This window comes from Lactuca saligna, chromosome 1, assembly GCF_052625555.1.
Source record: "Lactuca saligna cultivar CGN05327 chromosome 1, ASM5262555v1, whole genome shotgun sequence".
Lineage (NCBI taxonomy): Eukaryota > Viridiplantae > Streptophyta > Magnoliopsida > Asterales > Asteraceae > Lactuca > Lactuca saligna.
The window spans coordinates 136158712-136165845 of record NC_136417.1 but is presented as its reverse complement, the minus strand read 5'-3'; positions in this window follow the sequence as shown (position 1 = coordinate 136165845).

Below are 7134 nucleotides of genomic sequence, written 5' to 3'. Positions count from 1 at the left end.
CTTCATAGACCTATGGGTGCACTCATACCAACACTAATGCACCGGATCCCATCAAAACTCCTCAGCCAGATGTGTTCGGAAAAACATGATTCTAAGATGAGTAAAGCTTAACGCCCATATGAAACCTACTCCTACCTACTGCCATAACTCCGTCTCGGGAGCATTAGCAGAAACACTAAGAATAGTACAGTAATGTGCAAAAAATTTATATGTGCAAATATAAATCGTAAGGATGCACTTAAGATAATCATTTCCACTAACGAAGTCGTTTTTCGTCATGAAACAGAGCTATGTCTTCACCAAGAGGCAACAAACCAACTAGCAAGGCGCCAACACTGCAGATAGACGCTGCTACTTTTCAGGCTGCAGTCACGGCAGCCGTAACAGCCGTCATGGTGCAATTCAATGCTAACAACGTCGGTAGGGGTGGAAGCGGTACTAACAATACAAATTATGGTAACAATCAGGAACACCAATGGGTGTCTACCAACGAAAATACCTCAGGCCACGAACCTACGAACAAGAAGAGAAAGTTTTGGAACATGGAACAACTTATGGCAGCCCCTACCATTACAACAGCAGTCACGACACATTCCTCGACACTAGCCACGGGGTATGCCACCCAAACGCCGGCCAGACCATATGAGGGATCACTCCCAAAGTGCAACCAATGTGGCTTTCATCACTATGGGGCTTGCCGGGAGTTACACTGTAAAAACTGCAACAGGAAAGGGCATACCATCCGTTTCTGTAAGGCCCCGACCCAACACCTCCCTTCAATCACCTGCACCAAGGTAGGCCCAGTATGCTACCTATGTGGTGAAATGGGACACTTCAAGAGAGAATGTCCAACTAAGAAGAATGACGAAGGGACAGGAGGAGTGTGATGAACACACCAACAGGAGCAGCAAGGGAACCATGTTAGGACTTTTGTAATGTTCCCAACGACAAAACATTTAAGTACTATATGTTTGTAATGAAATTTGTACGCTTACTAAAGTAACCTTCCTTCTAAAAAGTAGCTAAAACATTCTCTCTCATACAAATCAACCCAAAGACATTCATATATGACCTTAGTATCATTACCTGTAAGTTGCGATAACCTTGTCCATACATCGGGGTTAATTAAAATCAAAATACTAAAGTCTTGAAACAGATAATTTCATCCTGACTCCGATTCCATGTCTAGTATTAGGGGTTGAGTGGGGTCACCCACTCGATGATTTCACAACATCAACTTGCATAGGACGATCATATACCGCTCAATCGTAAGGAGACTTGTCAGGAATCATAATATCAAGTGTCATTACTGGCTAACGAAAACACACCCACTACCAGTGCTAGACACTATGGTATGAATCATCTACAATAATCATAACATCAAACAAAACAGAACACACGGAAAAGAAATACAAGACACTCTATCACTCTAGTGATCTCTTCTTACGAGTACAACTTATCTCGTGTTATCTAAAAAGATATTGTTGTCGTTATCCAATTTTGATTGATATAGCCCTCATCTTCCCGATTTTAACGACTACAAAAAGGGCCCTTCGCCTAACCCCCCCCCCCCCCCCCGAATATCGAAACCTTCATCTCTCATAAACATCCAGCACGGACCTTTGGATCATCCCTCGCTATGAAACTCCAAAACACACACCAAAGGAGTGTTATACTTCCTAAAGCCTTATCACAAGTATTTACAGGAGACCTTTCGGGAATGTCATGCATACAACAGACAAGGTTCAAGCAAGGAAGCTTGGGATGGATACAACCAGGTGCGAATCTTGCCATGAACTTCGGGCCAAGATTGCCCAGAAGGACGAGTGAATGTCCTACCATCCAAAAAGGCCTAGTCGTGTAAACCAAACCCACATGCTTCCTACCCAGCTACAAGAACTGTCAGGCCAAACCTATCGAACCACTCAACAATGAAATTGAAGAACCAAGCTTCTCACCCTGGAAAGCTCTGGTCTTATTCTTCAAATAGAAAGGCAAATTGATCGTAATTCCATCGACTTCAGAGGCCCCGACAATATCTCCAGTAGAAACCTTTACTATCAACCTCGCATAGACGAATAGGCCGACAAACCGCAAGGAACGAGGTACACTTTAGGAATTGGACCTGAGATCTGAATATCACCAGTCACGAGTATTGAAGAAGGATGTCCGAGAACAATCCTCCAATTTCAATGCGGACGCTGGAAGTTCGTAGTGATACCCCTCGGATAGGACCAAACCCACTCGTAGAATTCATGAACGTAATAGATAGGATATGGCATTCTTACTAGGATCAGTTTGTCATTGTCATTACAAATGACTTGCTTATCTACCCTCGTAGTAAGAAGGAAACCAAGGAGAGCAGCTACAACAAACCACGGAAGCGATACGATTAGAGAAGTATTACCCGAAGTTCTCTAGATACGAGTTTTGGAATTAAGGAGTCCAATTCCTAAGACACATCCTTATAAATGTGGAAATTATTAAGGACCCTTTCAATTGATCAAAACCGTTGAGAAACAGTCAGCACCAAAGACGATAGCTAGAATACGCCAAAATTCTGGGTCTCCCTCAAATATCTCTTTGTATGAGAAATCTCTCCAAGAATGTCAAATATCTCCCAAATCTCTCCAAGTATGTGAAACCTCTCTCAAATATCTCTTTGTATGAGAAATCTCTCCAAGAATGTCAAATCTCTCCCAAATCTTTCCAAGTATGTAAAACCTCTCTCAAATATCTCTTTGTATGAGAAATCTCTCCAAGAATGTCAAATCTCTCCCAAATCTCTCCAAGTATGAGAAATCTCCCTCAAATATCTCTCTGTATGAGAATCTCTCCAAGAATGTCAAATCTCTCCAAGTATGTGAAATCTCTCCCAAATCTCTCTCAAAAGTTCCCGTAACTTTTTAGAATCATTCGGGTCATTCCGACCCTTAACCGGTTAAAAAACGGCTCAAAACGGAGTGAAAACGAGTAAAATAGGCTTTAGGAACCGAAACCCTTCTTAGGAACCGAAACCAAGAAGAGAGGCCTCTCGGGCCGAAACTCGCGAGGACCGAGCCTCTGCTCTCGGTCTCTGTCCCGCCTCTCGGTTCCATGCCCGCCTCTTGGTTCCATGCTTCGCCTCTCGGTCTCCTCCCGCCTCTCTGTCTCTGCTCGCATCTCGGTCTCCTCCCGCCTCTCTATCTCCTCGCCTCCTCTCGGTCTCTGCTCTCTCTTCCCTTCTCGACTCTTCTTTCGCACCTCTCGGTCTCTACTCTCTCTCTCTTCTCTTCTCTCGGTTTCTTCTCTCCTCTCGGTCTCTGTCCTCTCTCCTCTCGGTTCTAGCATCAGAAGACCGAAACTCGGCCAGATTTCGGAATTTTGTCACTTTTAGCCTATTTTTGATATTTTTAACACTTTAAGCCCGTTTTTCGTGATTTTAAAGCGTGATTTTCTCCAGAAATTATATTTTAACATAATAAACCCTAAATATTCATAATTTAAACATAGTTTCATGAAAATCATTATCTAAATAATAAAAATCTAATGGGTCATTTATTTAAGGTGGAGTGTTGACCTTGCCTTATCTTATGTCACAAGCAACCACCCCACACCCACTCTATGACCAGCCACACCTCCCCACCTTACCTAGGTCACTTCAATGTCCCTTACACTCAATTACCACCCATTCCCATGTTTTTAGAGCTGGAACAAAACATCCTCTCTCCTCATTTCTCTCATTCCACCACAAAGAACAAACTCTTTTCTCTCTCACTTACTCTCTCTAGAATTCGAGATTCAAGGGCTGATCTTGAGTTTTTCCTCCACATTTGGTAAGTATAATCCATCATCCATATGATTAGTTCACTTCCTTCTACACAAATCAAAGATATCTTACACAAACTCCATCATATTTGTGTTAGATCTTCAAGTGATTCTTCAAGTGTTCTTGGGTTGACACTTCTCTTCTTCAACACTTATCTACTGAAATCACTCAAAGTGAGTCCATACCACTACATTTTCATGTTTTCTCAAGTTTTTAGGGGGGGGGGGGGAATACAAGTTAAAACACCAAGAACATAACTAAACTTTTCTAACAGCCTTCATCAGAAAAGTTCAACTCCATTCACGGACTGTTTTGGGCAACTTAAACATTATGTTTTCAAAACTGTATAAGGTGCAAATAGTTCAAGTTCTTAGCTTTAAAATGACTACTTGCACATCTCCATACGATTTTTCTACAGTTTATGGTGATTTTTACAAAACTGTCTATCATTTCAAACAACAATCCGGACCAGTCTGTGATTATGGACTTTTTCACCCAAGTTGGAGGTCATTAAAAATCATAATAAAAATTATGAGTAAACTAGACACATTTTGGGAACTATCAGAATTTACGGATCTAGTTTTCGACTTCGTATAATTTTTCTATGATTTTTCCAAAACATTGCAGAATGGTTAAAGTTAGCTAACAGCATATAAATATCATAACACTTTGTATTATGTTGAGCAAAGTGTATAATCATAAGTTATAATTATTGAATGTGTTTCCTTGTTAGTTTATCATCATAAATTGAAACTAAGTCATTTATGATAAGATTATCCATTCATTTAGAAGACGTATATTAAACTATAAAAAGCATTGTTTAATGCATTCATAACATTAATGCATTTCCATAAAAGAGTTCCTACATATTACAAACATTTTAGATAAACCATAATAGGTATAGTTTATGATACATCACATAACACATCCGACAAAAAAAGGGTACGTTCATACAGAAAACATTTACATTCACACACATTACACGTAAACTTGTTAACCTAAATTGTGAGACATTCTCTTCCCGTACGTCCGAGTGCAGGATATAATTCCTGGTAGTTATAATCAGAGTCTCCTGGAGGGAGAACGTGATACTTGTATATAGATCTATATTGGGTTTGACACCCCACACCTTGCTTCTAGCTACAGTGGGACCTGCAGGTCTACGGGTGACAAATGTCATTTCAGTTTTGCGACGCCTGAGAAAGGTCGTGGCAGGTTCATTCAGTCATATTATGATTATAGCGACTCACATAGGTATATAATAATCCATAAAGTTTATGGGATTTTATTTATAAAACCTAAATGGGTTTTATGTCAATTTAAAATCACTTTTTTTTTATCTCAATGAGTACAGATATTACTGTACACTTCCGATTTTGGTAATTATGACTACACATCATTTGAAACCACATTTATACCTTTAAGTATGGCCAATACTTGTTATTTCTCGGTCCTCGGATTTAGGACTACATATACATAAAGTATTAACAAACATAAGAATATACGGAAATTTCATTTAACTCAAACGCATCCATGTCCATTTAAACACATAACATTTTCTATTAGTAAGAAAGGTTACTTATACATTTTGGTCTTCGGTCATAAGACTACATTACCCAGATTTTAAAGAAAATATCGTATTTTCTGGATACATATTCTAACGCTTTTACAAGGAAAACGGTTTATTTGTCTAACGAAATCTCTTATGAACTCACCAACCTTTGTGTTGAAACTTTTTCAAAACTACTTGTATTCTCAGGAATTCAGTGAAAATAGGAAATCAACAACGTTTTGAGGATGGGACGATAAATCGTCAAACAGTTCATTTTGTATCATAATGTAATTGATGTGAATCATGTAAACATGTACTTTGATGTAACTTTTTCAATTATATTTGTGATGGTTGTATTTACTTTGAGCACTATTATACTCGTTGTTGTGATACTCTACATGAAGTCCTCCACCCTCGGACGTTTCCGCCACCCTTGGTTTGGGGGTGTGACAGACGCTGGTGCTCGGCCTTAACCTGTCGACGAGTCAGGCATCTCTCAACAAACCATGCAACATCCCTTTTCATACAGGGCCACTAATACTCCTTCCTTAGGTCCAAATACATTTTCGTAGCCCCGGGATGAATCGAGAATTTCGATCGATGCGCTTCCTCCATCAAAATAGTACATGTACCGCCCACAAACGGTACCCAAATCCGACCCTGAAAAGTCATAAGCCCTCGATCATCCGTAACGAATCCTGATACCTGACCTACAACTCGCTTCCTCTTCTGGTTTTCTGGTCTCGCAGCCTCAGCCTGAGCTCCTCGAATGGTATCCAAAATCGGGGTCATCACCGTCATCCTCATACAAATATCTCGGATCGGGGTGCTTTTCGCCCTATGGCTCAACACATCGGCCACCACATTAGCCTTGCCCGGGTGGTACTGGATCTCACAATCGTAATCCTTCACCACGTCTAACCATCTCCTCTGTCACATATTTAGATTTGGCTAATCCATCAAGTACTTCAGACTCTTGTGGTCCGTGTAGATGGTACACCGAACTCCATAAAGATAATGCCGCCAGATCTTGAGGGCAAACACCACAGCCCCCAATTCCAGGTCGTGGGTGGGATATCTCGACTCATGAGGCTTCAACTGCCTCGAAGCATACGCTATCACATGTCCCCTCTGCATAAGCACCGCCCCTAAACCCGATATAGATGCATCACAGTACACCACAAAATCCTCCATCCCTTCCGAGAGTGCAAGCACCGAGGCCTCGCATAATTTCTGACGAAGGGTCTCGAATGAGGACTGCTGCTCCGGTCCCCACGAAAATGCAACACCCTTCCGGGTCATCCTAGTAAGTGACACGACGATCTTGGAGAAATCCTTGATAAACCTTCGATAATAGCCGGCCAATCCCATAAAACTCCTGATCTCAGTAGGCGATCTCGGCACCTCCCATCTCAACACCGCCTCAATCTTGGCCGGATCGACCAATATCCCTTTCTGGTTAACAAGATGCTCGAGGAACTGGACCTCTCGTAACCAGAAATCACACTTGGAGAATTTGGCATACAGCCTCTCCGATCTCAATACCCCAAGAATTTCCCTCAAATGTTCCTCATGCTGCTCCCTAGACCTCGAATATACCAAAATATCATCAATGAATACGATCACCGACCGATCCAGCATCGGCCTGCACACCCGGTTCATAAGATCCATGAACACAGTCGGGGCATTGGTGAGCCCAAAAGGCATCACCACAAACTCATAATGTCCATAATGAGTTCTGAATGCAGTCTTCTGAATATCTTCATCCCGAACT